Source organism: Eulemur rufifrons, chromosome 4, assembly GCF_041146395.1.
Source record: "Eulemur rufifrons isolate Redbay chromosome 4, OSU_ERuf_1, whole genome shotgun sequence".
Classification (NCBI taxonomy): domain Eukaryota; kingdom Metazoa; phylum Chordata; class Mammalia; order Primates; family Lemuridae; genus Eulemur; species Eulemur rufifrons.
In genome coordinates this window covers 7,993,975-8,010,231 of record NC_090986.1, presented here as the reverse complement: position 1 = coordinate 8,010,231, position 16,257 = coordinate 7,993,975, and the positions used below count along the sequence as shown (strand labels likewise).

The window sequence follows — 16,257 nt, the reverse complement described above, 5'->3', positions numbered from 1 at the left end:
TTTTCGGTCTGGGTGCAATAGGAACAGGGACAGGTATCTCATCCTTAGCGGTGCAGCACAGGGGGTTCAATAGCCTGAGGGCCGCTGTAGATGAAGACATATCCAGGATCGAAGAATCCATCTCCCATTTAGAAAAGTCACTGACCTCACTGTCTGAGGTAGTGCTGCAGAACCGGAGGGGACTAGACCTACTACTCCTCCAACAGGGAGGGCTGTGTGCGGCCCTAGGGGAAGAGTGCTGCTTCTACGCTGACCATACCGGGGTAGTAAGGGAATCCATGGCTAAAGTCAGAGAAGGACTGGCTAAACGGAGGCGAGAACGTGAACAAAGAGAAGGGTGGTTCGAGTCATGGTTCAATAGCTCCCCTTGGCTGACTACTTTGCTTTCAACTTTATTAGGACCCCTAATTGTGCTTTTGCTCATCCTCACTTTCGGACCGTATATTCTAAATAGGTTAATTACCTTTGTAAAAGAACGAGTCAACATGGTACAACTGATGGTACTGCGACAACAGTACCAGAAGCTGAGCTATGACTCTGGCTTACAAAAAGGGGAAACACGAGGCCCCATGTCCGAGCAAGAGTGCTAGAAACAAAAAAAAAAAAAAAAGGGGGGGAAATGTAGAGCAGGAAGGAAAACAGGAGTAACTTCATGACAGACTGGACCTCTTAGGAAAGGCCTAAGTTTTGGTTTCCCCAACGCAGGCCCTCCCCCTCCCCGGAATGCCGCTGGTAACAACTGAGGGCCCTGGCTTGGAAACTGGCCAATCAGGAGCCAAAGCCCCGGCTTGGAAACTGGCCAATCAGGAGCCAGAGCCCTGACTTGGAAACTGGCCAATTAGGAGCCAGAGCCCCGGCTTGGAAACTGGCCAATCAGGAGCCAAAGCTATCGGCCACTTTTGAGGGAACAAATGAACTAAAAGGGGGGTGGGGGGGGTGTGCCCGATACATGTAACCTATCGATAAGTATAAAAGCTTTGTTTCCACCCCAGGGCGAGGTCCGGGCTCGTGGAGAGACCACTGCGCTGGTGCTCTGAGCCTTGGACCCTAGCCTGGGCTAGAAAATCAACTCCTTTGTCTGTTGCAGTCTTGGTGACTCTGCCTATCTGTTCCTGGGACTGAGGGAAACCGGTTCTTACAACTAGTCTTATGTATCCCTCAGAAATGAGATGGCTCACAGGACTCAGAGGAGCTGGAGGAGTTCTATCCTAAAAACCATAATAAAACATTGCTAATTTTGCATCTAGGAGAAATTTACCTGTATACCATGACCAGGCCTTCCTGTTCCTTAGAGAGTATAAGAGGTGGACTTTGGCCACCTGCCTGGTCCTTGAGCCAAAGCTTAAGTCTGCTTGCAGTACTGAACAAAAGCCTTGAAAATGAGTATCATCCAGGTTCAATAGAAGGTAGTTCTGCTTTCGTCAACAGGATGTGACAACCACTGAAGCAGAGGCCCGCTGGCCCAAGTCAGAGCCAGAACAATCTGGTTGCTGCAAAGATGAAGCCCAAAGCTGACCACTCCTAGACCTTTTCCGTCATTTTAAAGCCCAAAGTCATGCTCATGGGTGGACATTTAACAAGCTAATGAGACATACCATGCATAAAGCAGCGTGTAATAGCACTATGCAGGCATAAGGAATGGTCACCCCTGCATGCCTGCATGTCACCATTTTCCCACCTAAGCCTCTTTAAAACTCCCCCTGAACTCCCCTCAGGGAGCAAGGCCTAGGATACTTCCTCCATGCTGTCTCTCTTTTGTTCAAACAGGAGCTCTAATAAAGCCTTGCGTGTGATTCCTGCCCAGCCTCTGGCTAATTTCCATTGCATGGAGTGCCCAAGGGCCTGTGCCAGTAACACTCCCACATTCCCACCTGCCCACGGACAAACATGTCTCCCTTCCTGTTAGTTCAGACTAAACTGGGATTTCTTTCAGTGAGAAAGTAAAAAAAAAAAAGACTCAGGACCCCTTCAAACCCCACCACATTCTCTGCCCTCCAAACACTTGCCCCCATCCCCAGCCTCCACTATTAAGTGTGTTATCTTTCCTGAGAAGATCTTTTAAAGCCCCTTTGTGGACACTGCTAATCAGTCAGTCAGAGGATTCCCATCCCAGTGCCCACTTGGCATTGACAAGCGCTATGTACACACAGATTAACTAGGTTCTGGGCCAAGACAGCTCTGGCAAGGGCCTCAAGAGGCCTGGAAAAATCTTCAGATGTCAGTAAGCCAGAGCCCCTGAGTGAGGGGCAGGCTCAGCCCCCTTCCCACCCCATCACATTGACCTGCACAGAGGCCATTTTAAATTTAAAGGATGGAAAGTTTGGGGTCTGATAGAAATCTACATAATATTGGTCTGTCCAGGTGACCAAAATACAAGAGATTTGGGGGTTGTGAGTGGGCAGCATAGTCAGAGGCCTGCTCTTTCCTCCTACACCAGACTTGCAGGGCGTCCTAGTGTGGCTCTGGGCACCCGGCCTGCGGCTGCCTGTTTAGAGGACAGACCCACTCACAGCCCTCTGTGCTGCTCTGGCAGGGGCAGACCTGTTCATGGAGCGGGAATGTACAGACCCTTGTGGGCCTCAGCTTCCCACTGCCGGTCTCTCCCCAAAGGGCCAGGGCACACACATCCATGAGCCTGAGCACTCTGGACTGCGGCTCCAGGCACGTGTGTGAGCAGGTTGTTCATTGCGACTCCAGGTCTAGGGCTCCTGGTGCTGAGCTCTGGAGGGGTGGATGTGGGATGGAGGAGACGGGCAGAGCTGGGATGTGAATGGGCTAGAAACGGGTCTCTCAGGAGTCAGTTCTGAGTTCAGACCCCCCGTCCATTAGTGGGGGCCTGGAGCCCCATCCGCAGTGCTTTGATTCCTTTTCTCTTGTAAGGGAAGTCCCATATCTCAGCTGTCTCATGGAAATCACAAGATGATAAGATGTGTACGACCCAGGGTTCTCTCAGTGTCTCCTCAGTCGCATTTGACGTATTCTCACATATTTTAGGGCAACAGAATGCCCTCCTTATTAACTCAGAGTCTACCCACATTTTAGCTGTTACTGGATTTTGCCATCCTGGGCAGAATCTGGGAAGATGCCTCCAGACCTAGCGGAAGCCACGAGGGCATCACACCTCCCATTCTGTAAAAACGACCTGTTCATGATGTCTACTATGAGTGTCTAACTCCTTGAATAGGATCAACTCTCAGGAACAGTTATCTGCTTTTTTCATTAAATTACGCCACATGTCTAGAAAAGGGCCTGCACAAAGTAAGTGCCTAACGTATATGTGTTAACTGAAGGAAACCCAACCAGAAGTTTTCCAGATATCTGAGTGAGCTGGGGGTCCCTGTTTCAGCACCAAGAGACCCCTTGTTCTGTTTGTATGAAGGACAAAGGCTAGATGAAAGAAATATCAATACTCCTTTACAAATGGGAAAACAAGTTGGCTTTCTATGTGGTTTTCCAAACATGTAGGGACATGAGGCAGAGCACTTCTTCAGTGAAGAGGGACAGAAAAATAATAAATATGGGCTGGGTGCAGTGGCTCACACCTGTAATCCCAGCATTCTGGGAGGCCGAGGTGGACAGGCCGTTTGAGCTCAGGAGTTTGAGACCAGCATGAGCAAGAGCGAGACCCCATCTCTGCTAGAAAAATAGAAGGAAATTAGCTGGACAACTAAAAATATATATAGAAAAAATTAGCCAGGCATGGTGGCACATGCCTGGAGGCTGAGGCAGGAGGATTGCTTGAGCCCAGGAGTTTGAGGTTGCTGTGAGCTAGGCTGATGCCATGGCACTCTAGCCTGGGCAACACAGTGAGACACTGTCTCAAAATAATAACAATAATAATAAATATGAAAACCAAAGCATGACCACCAACCTTTCCACAGAGCCTTGACTGCCAAGTCTTAGGGCATTTTGTCCCTATAAGAATGCTATGAAGTTCATTTTCCGGCAACCCCACTTCTCAGAGGAGCAAACTGGGCACAGAGATCTTCAGTGACATCCCAAAGACAGAGCTAGTAGGTGAAAGAGTCACCCTTGTGCTTTGAGGGGACAGATGCTTACTTGATAAACAGCTGCTCTAAGAATTGTGGGATTGTGGTGGAGTCCTACTTGAAGCCCAGGAAGCTGATGAAGAAGGAGATGGTTCGACCCTGGAGGGCTGGGACCAGGGACTCCACTAGCATCTCCCTTCTGCCTGACTGAGGGAGGCACAACATGCAGTCCTTCCGGATTCAGGGTAGACTCATCTTCATACTGGTAAGACAAGGAAGGACATACACTCAATGGCAGCAACTTGAAGCACCAGAGGATTGGGGTATGAACTTGAGACCAGGAAGCCACAACTTTTCAGAGACATGTGCATGTGGAGGACATGGGTGTGTGTGGAGAAAAAGGTTCTGGGCTTTCAAAGTAAAATTTTATATGTGGGCAGACATTGATTAAACCAATAATGCCATCAAGTCTTCTTCGGGGGATTTTGTCAGCTGTGGAGCAGTGCTCCCCTATATTGATCATCTGTATGAAGAACATTATCCAAGTGAGTCCTTAAAAGCATCTTCAGTGTAGAGATGAAAATAACCAGCCTGTGGCATGTCAAATTTCTGTTCAATTGCACACAGGTCATAACTGTGAGCCTTCCTCAGTGAGGGCTGCGTGAAATTCCCTCTAACCTCCCTGACGCTGTTGTCTGCTCTGACAGGGAGGGGAAGGGCCTGGGGAAGCCTCATTTTCTCCCCCATTTTAGAGATAGTGCACAGGGCAAGACACCCTAGAACCCTTTTGACTTAAAGCAACATAATTGCTTTTTTTCTTCCACATTAAAGGGAGTCTTCAGAAACAATTACAATTCCAGAAGTAGCAAAGGGGAAACTGCTGGGAGACTCCAGGGTGGGAGAAAGCCCATCACAGGGCCTAGGGTCTGAGCACATGACTCAAGGAAGAGAAAACTTAAATAGATATTACACAACTGAAAGGTAACTCACATGTATCAGTTGGGAAAGTGAAAGTGAAAGACTGATGCGATTCTATTTGCCACAGAGACACCAGATTGGCAAAAATATAAAAGAATGTTAACACCCAGGGGAGGCTGGATGCAGAGAAGCAGCTACATTCAGAGACTGGCTGGTGATATTGTAACTGCCACAGCAGTTTCGGAAAGCGATCTAGGTGTAGCAGCTATCACAAAGTTGTATATGCACATCTTTAACCAGTAATTCCTGTCTTAGGAGTCTATCTTCAGCAGGGGATTAGTATATGTTATGTGCTGAATTGTGTCCCCTCCAAAGATTCATATGTTCATGTTCTAAACTCCAGGGCCTCAGAATCTGACTGCATTTGGACACCTGATCCTTAAGCTGGTAATTACAGCTAAGTGAGTTCATAGGGGTGAGCCCTAATCCAATATGAACAGACTGCTTAGAAGAAGGGGTGGTGAGGACACACACAAGGACAAGACAAGATCAGAGAACACAGAGATAGAAGTTGGCCATGTACAAGCCAAGCAGAGAGGCCTCAGAAAAGCAACACCAGACAATAGAATGATGTCAGACTTCTAGACTCCAGAACTGTGAGAAAAAGAAATTTTGTTGTTAAAGCCCTTCCATCTGTGGTGCTGTGTTATGGCAGCCCTGGCAAACTGTCGCAGCCTATGAGCACACACACAGGATGCACCCCAGAGCATGACTGATATGGAAATAAAATGTTATTATTTCCAGCTCCAGCACCATTGAAGGCTGAACTGCTGTTGGAAATGCCCTCCATTATAAAATAGTGTGAAGACATGTGAGAGCACAGCTCCTGCCATGATAAGCCTGCAGGGCAGAGTTCTTTGACATAACATTGCACACAAATGCATAAAACAGCTTAACACTTTTTTTTTTTTTTTTGCAATGGCTCCACTCCCACCCCGTTATCATGTAAACACCTCTCTGGCATGGCTGCTTGGTTGCTAGTATCAAAAAACATATGGCAGAGCAGTGGAGCTACCTGCTACAGATGATACCTGTGACACATACACCTACCTGCATTCACAGATGCCCAGTGAACTTCCAGACAGGAAAGAAGTGGAGTGTGCCTCCCTTAGACCTCTTCCAGTCTCCTTGGTGACATTCCAGTGTGGGAATTGCCCAGATAGCCCAGGAGGTACCGAACACCAGGCGGAGATCCCCTGTGTATAACCATAATGAGAAAATCAATCAACATTTGGAGGTGACAGGTGCCTGTATCCCATAGTTCCTTCACAGGCAGGATAGAGTCTGCTGACGGTCACAGAGGCCACGAGGTAAGGATGGAAGTAGCAAGCTGACCCTAGGAGACAAAGAAAAAATACTCCCTTAGGGTAAGCAAGTGGAATATCTCTGGAATCACACCGGAGGCACAAACAAAAGAACAGACAGGATCTGGTGGTGGCTATGCTGGGAAGGACATTTGTCTCATGCTATAGGTGACAGACTGAGGAGCTCCGCAGGATCTCAAGCAGATACAAAGGGCTGTGATTATCCCTGGGGGGTGGTCCTGGCCAGAAAAATGAGGCCTAGAAATGACCGCCCTGCTATCTGTCCAAGAGATTCTCAGAAATACCCTGAGGCCACAAAAAGAAATTGTAAGTACTGTGAGCTGCTGATTATAAAGAGCAAGATTGAGATTTTCCTTTTGTCTGTTGGGCTCCTTTGGGATATTGTGAGACTGGACCCTTGCAGGCTGCCTGCTAGCTAGCAAGGGAAGGAGAGAGACAGAGCTCACAGGAAAGATCCTCAGCTGTTCTGAGAAAATAGCGGGATGAGATTTGTTCCTTTGATGACAGCAAGGCTGTCCATAAACACTTCATCGCACAAAATTCCGTACAATGTGAAAGTGTCTGGTGATGGTGATGTGGGCAAACTGGCCTGCAGAAATGATTCTGACAGTTTAAACTGTAGGGGTTATCAATCATCCTAGTCTTGAATTGTCAAGTCCTCTTTCCTGAATCAGACAATGTTTTGTTCAGATGGCCATGACAGTCATATATGCATAGAATAATCCAAACATTGAATTTGATTGAAAAACATATAAGCCAACCTTCTGTCATATAAAATCGAGAGTTTCCACCTTTGTCTGTGTGCAAATGGTAAGTTACAGCATTTTGGAAGACGTGCTGTGGATACAATTCCTCTTTACTGAATCAGACAGTGTTTTGTTCAAATGACCACGACAGTCATATATGCATAGAATAATCTGAAACATTGAATTTGATTGAAAAACATGAGAGCCAACCTTCTGTCATAGAATACCAAGAGTTTCCACCATTGTCTGTGTGCAAATATTAAGTTACAGCATTTTGGAAGACGTACTTTGGATACAATTCAATGGAAGGCTATGTATGTGTTCCAGAGCAAAGGAAACAAGATCAGGCTTTTGAAGGAGGGAATGTGGTACACACCCGCACACACCCACCCACACCCGTGCACCCAAAGGCACACATGCTCTGAAGGAGGGAGCGGCAGAGACAGACAGAGAGAGACAGAGAGAGAAAAGGGACACAATTCTTTGAGATGAAAGAGTCCCTTGGAACGAGAATTGAGCTCCAGTCAGCTTTGCTGTGAATTGAAGATGAAATAGCCTATCCCCACCCCACCCCCATGCTCTGCTTAATTTTCAAATGTGGGACAATGTCTCCTCCTGCAGACAACACCCTGTTGAGCTGTGAATCAGGTGGAGCAGATCCTGAAATTCTTCCTCGCTGAGGGGTGGCTCAGGTTCTGGAAGGTCCTCCTCCCGTGCAGCTAGATTGAGGAAAGGCTCTGCCTGTTCCTGAAACGGTGGAGCTGACCAGAGCTCATCCCAAAGGCTTGAGCTGGGTTGTTTCGCTTGAGGTTGCTCAGGCACGGGAGAAGGCTCTTTCCTGGCTCCTGTCTGCTCTTGCCACTCGTGTGGCCGGCTCCGTGTGGGCTGCAGTGGGCCAGCAGCCCCTTCTCCCGGTTGCCCCTGGACCTCAACATCCTGGGGCCCCTCTCCCCAGCTCCACCATTGCCCAAGCTGGGATGTGTCTTGCTGAGCCACGGCCTGGCCAGGGGCCCTAGGCTGAGCAGGAAGAGCCAGAATAACAGTCATTCTTAAAAATATGGGAATGGTAAGTGTATAACTCAATGAAGTATGCAGAGTTAACACACACAGTAATCAGTACCCACAAGAAATAGGACATCATCAACATTCAAGGAGAGCCCCTCATGTTTTCCATCCCAAGTTACTAATCTCTTGTCTCCAGTAGTGACAAGTATTTCAAATTCTGAATTTGGTTTAAAATGTTATTTAAATGGAACTGTATGGAATGTACTCTTTTCAGTTAATTTATCATGTTGAAATTTTCATGTGTATTTTTGGATGTAACTATAATTTATTTTTATTCCTTTATAATGTTCATTCTCTCTCTCTCTCTCTCTCTCTCTATATATATATATATACATAATATCACATTTTATTATATTTTGTATATCTTTATGTATACAGACTCTATATCACATTTTATTTATTCTTTCTATCATTGATACACATTTGTCTTCTTTGTAGTTGGTAAAATACCAAGTAATGCTTCTCTGAACATTCTTTTTCATGATGAAGACATGCAGGCATTTCAACTGGGTATATACCTAAGAATGGAATTGTTGGATCACAGAGTGTGGTAGGCCCATCTTTAGAAGATACTACCAAAGTGTTTTTTAAATTTACTGCAAGGGTTTGCACACACAATGGCAACATATTAGACTTCCAGTTGCTCTATATCCTCAACATCATTTGATATTGTCTTAAAAAATTTTAGCCATTGCTTAGTGGTACTGCATCTTGGTTTTAATTTGTATTTTTCTGATGAGTAAGAATATGGAGCAGATTTTCATATACTTATTGGCCATTTGTGTGTGTGTGTGAAATACCTAATCAAATCTATTGCCCATTTTGTTCCAGTGTGTTGTCTTTTTTCTTATTAATTTGTGGGAGTTAGTTACATATCCTGGATGGGAATCTTTAGTCACATAAATGTATGGCAAATGTATCAATTTTTGCTTTTATGGTTTCCATACCTTTTGTCCTAGCTAAGAAATCCTTCCCTGTTCCAAGTTCATAAAAATATTATCCTGAAATATTGACATAAATATATTTTTAAAAATAAAGAAATATATATATATACACACTATCTGTGAAAGATACACACACACACACACACATACACACACATATCTTTCAAATTTAGATTTAAAATTCACCTGGAATTGATTTTTGTTTATAGTGTAGGATAGGATTCAAGATTTCTTTCTTTCCTACATGGATAAACAGTTTCCCCTGGGCCATTTACTGAGAACTTTTCCCCCACTGTGTCTTTTTCATTGATATATATAAAATATCTGAATGTGTGGATCTAAGTTGGACTCTCTATTTATAATTTCTTTTGTTTCTGTCCTTAAACTACTAAAACATATGACCTTGATTACTGTAGTTTTAATCTAAATTTAAACATCTGATGGTGTAAGTCCTCCTACTTTTTTCTTCTTCTTGATTCTCCTGACTGTTCTTGGCCCTTATTTCTATGTATAATAATTTCTAATAATTTCAAAAATTATTTCAATAATTTTTGAAACTGGCCAATCAGTTTCCACAAGCTACCTGCTCAGATGCTTTATTGTGGCTGCTTGAACCCACCAATAAATTTGGAGAGAACGGGCATCTTAGTAATACTAAGGAAACAAAACAAACAAAACACCAAGAAAACCAATCCAAACCAAAACTAAAGACCATAATAAAAAAGAAATAATAAACGAGGAATACATATTTACAACTCATATCACAAAGGGGCTTAAATCTTCAATATATAAAGAACTCCTAGAAATTGATAAGAAAATAAACAGGCACAAAGTAGAACAATAACCCACAGTTCACAGAAAAAGAAATCTCAGTAGATTTTAGAACATGAGAATGTGCTCAGGCTCAGCATAATATGACATTGTCAAATTCATAGTTTGACAACACACTTGGGCACCATGTGGCCACATCTGAATACACTGGTGTTGCCCACAGGCCCCAAAGGCCCGGAGTGCAAAGCGCAGGCAGAGACTGAAGGTGAAGAATCCCATGGGACTGGCGTGAAGAGCAGAGCTGTCGGTGCACGGTGCATGCCCACTCAAAGTTTGACAGCAGACCTGGCTTCCCTATGCTTTATGTCCATGGCACAGGCCATGACAGGAGGCCTGTGCCCTCATGTGTGACTGTGCTCGGCCCACGCTGACATCCTATCTGGTGTTGATAAATTCCGACACCATGTCCTCACTGAATACACACTTATTCAAAGTCTCATTGTACAATTGGGAAACTGAGGCACAGAATGAGGAAGGCACTGGCCCATACCAAGGGGGTGGACAGAGCCCAGAGTATTAGGAAGCACTCGGGCTCCCTAGGCCTTCACCCACTTTTTCCCATCAGGTTTTCTTGGCAGTTGGGAGCCTCTAAGAACCTGAAAGACCCCTGCTCACTCCCTCTCCACCTGAGGCCACTTCCCTTTACAAACCTCCACATGAGTTCAGACAACCACACATATCCACAGTCTGCACAGCGAATTCTCAGGTGAGGACCATGGATGTTGAGTAACAGGAACAGACACTAGGGATGTGAAAACAGAAAAAGAAGAAAAGTTGAAGGTGGCTGAGCCATGAGGAAGGGGCATTCACTTCCTAGCTACATGCTGAGGGACCCAGAGTATGAGCAAGAGGAACCTCCAGGTCCCCACAGTTCTGTCTGGACTGGGATCACAGAAAACACAACCTTGAGAGGGCAGGCCTGGGGTCCTGTCCTCACCTTTGTGGGCCCTTGAAGCTATCACGAGCGTGATGTACAAAGGATATAGGAGAGAAATCCTGCTTCCTCCTGTATAAACTGGGGTGTTTGGAGTGGGTAACCCTAAGAGTTCAACATGATCATAAATATCTGCTGGCCTTGGTTCTCCTTTGGTGACCCACTGTGCTCTGAGACTCCAGAAAAGTGCATCTCGCTCCCTGGAGAACATTCAGAGCAGAGACAGAATTGAGGGCTTGAGAGACTGAGGACTCGGACTAGGGCAGAATGTTGGAGAGCACTGGACACCAAGTGTTAGGTCCAGGGAACATACAAGGTCTTCCTGGGTCCTTCAGGTCCTCATTTGGAAGCTGGTGAAAATCATTGCCCTGGCTGAGGTGACCATGTCTCATGAATAAACTGCACACCCCTGTAGGAGGAGGCAAAGAGGGGACAAGGCAGGCATCTGGGGTCCCTCTTCCTGCCCTTGGAGCAAGAAGATCCTGCTCTTTGGCCCCTTGGAATCCTGGAGAGCCACTATCTTGGAGATCCTTAAATGCAAGCGGCTGTTTTGTTTTCTAATGCCCCTGCCTGGGGCTGCTTTAATAGTGCTGGCCATAGGAGGCAGCAGGCTCCTGTCTCTCTGGTTTTCTTTGAGCTTGGCTAGAGGAGCTGGAGCCAGGAGAGAGTCACGCCAAGGTCATTCTGTCCATTCCTTGTCTCAGACCCAACTTGAACCTCCTGTTATTACCAATGATCTCCACATAATGATGTGGTCAGAATCAGGAAGGCAGCTTTGAGATCCCCACAGTTATTCACTCAGCAACACTACCCTGAGCACTCACCCTTTGCCAGGTGCCCTGGAGGTCCAAGCATGTGGAGTACCCCATGGAGCCCACGGCCTGAGGACAGCTGGACAAAAACGCTAAAGCAAGTACGTGTGAGAAAAGAGAGCAAGGTCTATAGTGAAAATAAAGCATGAGGAAGGCAGGGAGAGCTATGAAGTCACTGTGTGGTGGGTCCAAAATACCTCACTGAGGTGAAATGCTGTGACCAGAATGACAAGATCTGGAAGTGCACAAGTCTGAAAACTGTGTGTCAGGGAGAAGCCACCCCTTTTGCAGCCGTCTACAGATAGACGTGACTTTGCAGAGGAGGTTAGAAAAAGAACAGTGTGGCTGGAGGGAGCCTGAGGGAGAGAGGAGCAGAGAGAGGGAAGATCCTGGGGCTGGAAGATGAGGGGAGTGACCTGGTCTTCTATGAAAGAAAAGACTACCCCCACACTTACCACCTTTACACAACAAACACTTAATACCTTACAATTTGTGTGGCCCACAATTTGGGCAGAGCTTAGCGGGTGCCTCTGCCCCAAGGTCTCTCAAGAGTCTGGGACTGTGGTTCCAAATGAAGTTGGATTGTGAAAAAATCAACTTCCAAGCTCACACATGTGGGGACTGGGAGGAATCCGTGTAGACTGAGAGTATGATTTTCTTTTGGTTCTCTCTGTTTCCCTCCCTCAGTTCTTTGCCATTCAGCCTCTACATAAAGCAGCTTATAGCACTGAAGCTTGCCTCACCAACTTGAAGAATACGTTGGAGACAGGGAGAGTTTGATGAATGGAACATACAAGAATAGAAATAAGAGGGAAGTGATACTTTTTTCATAATCCATTTCTGGAACTAAAAATGGACTGAGTGTTTTTGTCCTCTAAAAATTTATATGTTGAACTCCTTATCCCCAATGTGATGGAGTGAGATAAGTCCACTGGCAAATCATTAGGTCCAAGAGTGGAGCCCTCATGCTTGGGATTACTGGCTTTCTACAAGAAACCCCAGACAGCTCAGGTCTCTCTCTGCTAGGTGAGCATAAAACCTGAAGTCTGCAACTAACAGGAGAGTCCTCGCCAGAGCCCAGCCATGCTGGCACCCAGATCTTGAACTTTCAGCCTCCAGAACTGTGAGAAATTAAACTCTGTTGTTTATAAACTACATCGTCTATTGTTCTTTGCTATAACAGCCTGAACTAACACAGAAGCAATAGCTAATCATTTGTGTGGTGTTCTGTTAGTCAGATGTGAGTCACTAACCACTGAGTGCTGTGAGCCTTTGTGGAGGCTGCACACCACACAGGCTGCGAGGAGGAACATGGATCTGATTCTAAATATGGTGGGAAGGCATTGGAAGGTTTGACGTCAGAGGATGACAACATTTGGATTTCATTTAATTTAAATTTCTTACTTGTGCAGAATGAAAAATGAGGCCCAGAAGGGAAGTGACTTTCCCCAGATTACACAGCTGGGCCCCAGGCCTGTCTGAGGTGTATTCTATGCTACTGTCTTCACCTTCTTCTCATTCTTCCATCTCTAAATTTGTGCATTATCTACATGTGACACCACATGATGAGTTTTGTAAGTATTATCTCACTGACACCTGATTAGTTGACAGGAAGTAGATGTTAGCATGATCCCCACTGTGCATGGTGGGAGGCGGGGCAGGCCCTGAAACACAAAATGACTTGTCTAGGGACACAGAAATTGTAAGAAAAAGGAGCTTATGACCTAGCTCCATCTCCCCATATCTCCAGCCCTGGCGGCATTCAGGTCTTCCCAGGGTAATGAAAGGGGTCTGTTTGCTTATAAGAAGGTGACATGGGGGAGGAGGGTGAGCAGTCAGTAGCACAGTGTGGCCTTTGGGTAACTCTTATTGAAGGAGTGGACCAAAGGGACAAAATCTTCAAAAAAATGACTTCACTTCCTTCGTGACAGATCCAAAGAGAACTTAGAACTCTGGTAACCAGGCACGCACAGTCTAGACACAGCTCCATATCCAGCTCACTTGGTGAGATATGCTCAAGAGAGGAAGATGTCATCTTCCTATATCCTGATGTTCCAAGGCTCTTACCTCAGAAAAGCCTGAAATAAGAGCCTTTACTGAATATGCAGATGTTTACTCACCCCTCACCCCTGATGCTTCTGGTTCTTTGGCAGGAGGCACCCACAGGTAACACAGGTCTGGCTCATCCAGGCTGGGCCTCACCTATAATCCCATGTGGGCAGCCCCACAACCTCCCCCCATTGCCATCTGTTAGGGGTGGAAGAAAGGAAGGGGTGCTTCCTGGAGAGGAGCAGGTTGTCAGGTACTGGAAGCCTGGTGGGTCTGTCCAAGTTCATACCCCGGGTCATGGCTGCTATGATGGAAAGGTAAGTGTTAGGGACCAAGTTTGTCTGCTTAGATATTAAACCTAAGACTTCAAGTTGTTATCTGGTTCCTTCCCTGGCTGGATTTCTGTGCAGATCTCCCATGTGCCTGACTGAGCAGCAGAATTTCTAATGGGGGTCGTCCCCCATGGGGCTAGCCAGAAAGGCCACTGATGCCTCTTGGCCAGGCTTCCATGCACTCTCTTTGCAGGCTCCACTCAGTAGATGAGTGAGGAACTGTTCAATGGGTCTAACTCCTTCACCTCCTTGGATGAAAGGTAAGTGCACCAGGCCAGCAACCGTGGCCAGTGCTAGACTGGGATGAGAGTGGGCATGTTGGGGTCTCCACAGACAGGGACCCCAGATCAGGGTGGATCAAGGACCCAGACCTTAATATGGGGACTCCTTGGTCTCTGCCCTGTGGTTTTCTCACTTGAGTGACCAACAGTTCTCTCTCAAGGGAATCTGGCCTCCATTAATCCCCAGTGGCAACTTAGGTGCACAGTTACCTGTTCACATACTGGTAGGAATATCAGAGCAAACACTTTTGTGTTGTTTTTACTTTATACTAGGCCATGAGCATGTTTGCATGTTACTACTGCTTTTATTCCCTGTAGCAGGCAGCTCCATTTTCCTGCCAGAACTACTCTAAGACTTAATGTCAACATTCTGACTACGGATGTTTTTATACAAAAAGGGGAGCAATTACAAAACAATGGTGTTAAACTACTTTGTCTGCAAAATGTCATCTCATAGAAATCATTTCTGTGGCCTCACCAGGGCAGGAGCTGTGATCTCACAGGCCTTTATTATCTTCATTACATTCCACGAGGGAGGGTTTCCCATCATGTTTCAGCCTTTCAATGCTGTTGGAACCTGACATGATAAAATTCTATTTCCATTTTATCTGTGCTACAGGGAACATCCTGTGTGTGTCCTAATAGGCTGTGACAGGTTTCTAGAGCTGCCATAACACAGCACCACAGACTAAGGGCTTTAACAATGGAAATTTAGTTTCTCACAATTCTGTAGGGTAGAAATCCCACACTAAGTTGTTGGTTGGGGTGTGTCCTCTGAGGCCTCACTTCTTGGCTTGTACATGTCCATCTTCTCTCCCTGTTTGCAGGGTCTTCTCTTGTGCTTCTCTGTACTGACTCTTCATATGAGTCCTGTCTTTTGGGATTATGGCCCACCCCAAAATTAATCTTAATTCCATTTTTAAGGACCATATGTCCAAATATAATCACATTCTGAGGAACCAGGTGTTAGATCATTATTATATAAATTTTGGGGAGAGGATATAAATTTATCCCCCAAAATATACTAATCCCTTACAGAAGACAGACTCCCAGAAAAAGGATTACTGAGTGAAAAATATGCATATGTACAAGTTTAACAGTCACAGGCAGATCACTTTCCAAAAGTGCTGTGTGCGATGTGCTGTCACCAGCAGTTTCTGAATGTAGTCGCTTCTCTGCATCCAGGCTCCCCTGGATATTAACCTTCTTTTAATTTTTTGCCAATCTGGTGTCTCTGTGTCAAATAAATCATGTTGTTTCATTGTTGTTTATTCTAATTTCTCAACTGATTATGTGAGGGTCACCTCTCAGTTGTTCAATATCACTATGGGTTTTCTTTTTCCTGAGTCATCTGCTCAGATCCTTGACCCAGTGCCGGGTTTTCTCCCAGCATTGGCTCTTTGCCAGTTCTGGGATTCCTGTAGCTCAGTTTCTCAACATTTCTTTTAATGTAAATTAAAGAAAAAAATATGTTACTTTAAGTCAAAAGGTTTCTTCTGTGGTGTCTTTCCCTGTGCACTGTTTCTAAAATGGAAGAAAAATGAGGCTTCCCCAAAACCTCCCTCTTCATGTCAACAGCAGAGAGCACCAGGGAGCTTATGGAGAATGTCATGCAGCCCTTCCACATCTCAAAGCCTGTGTTTTCTCATCTCCATAGAAGGATGTGCTTTCAAAGACTCACAGCAATAGAGCACTTCATACAGGCTATTGGTACAGCTGGGGGCTACTGCACCACAGCTGACAAAATACCCTAAAGATATCTTGCAGTTTCTAATAGGTTATTTTCCACTCCCACATTAAATGTACTTTGAAAGCCTAGACCACTTTTCAACATGGACACCCATGTTTGGGACATGCATAAGTCCTTAAAGAGTTGTTTCACATCCGAGCTTCAGACCCCAAACCTTCAGTGGATTGTGGCACTGTCACTGACTCTACGTTCCTTGTCCCCCCAGTATGAAAATGAGCCTC

The 16,257-nt window shown here is 45.6% G+C and overlaps 1 pseudogene; it reads right to left on the bottom strand.

The window, feature by feature from the left end:
• Positions 1–6,075: 6,075 nt before the first annotated feature.
• The window catches only part of LOC138382406 (zinc finger protein 726-like), a 54,534-nt pseudogene continuing 44,352 nt past the window's right edge, over positions 6,076–16,257 (bottom strand).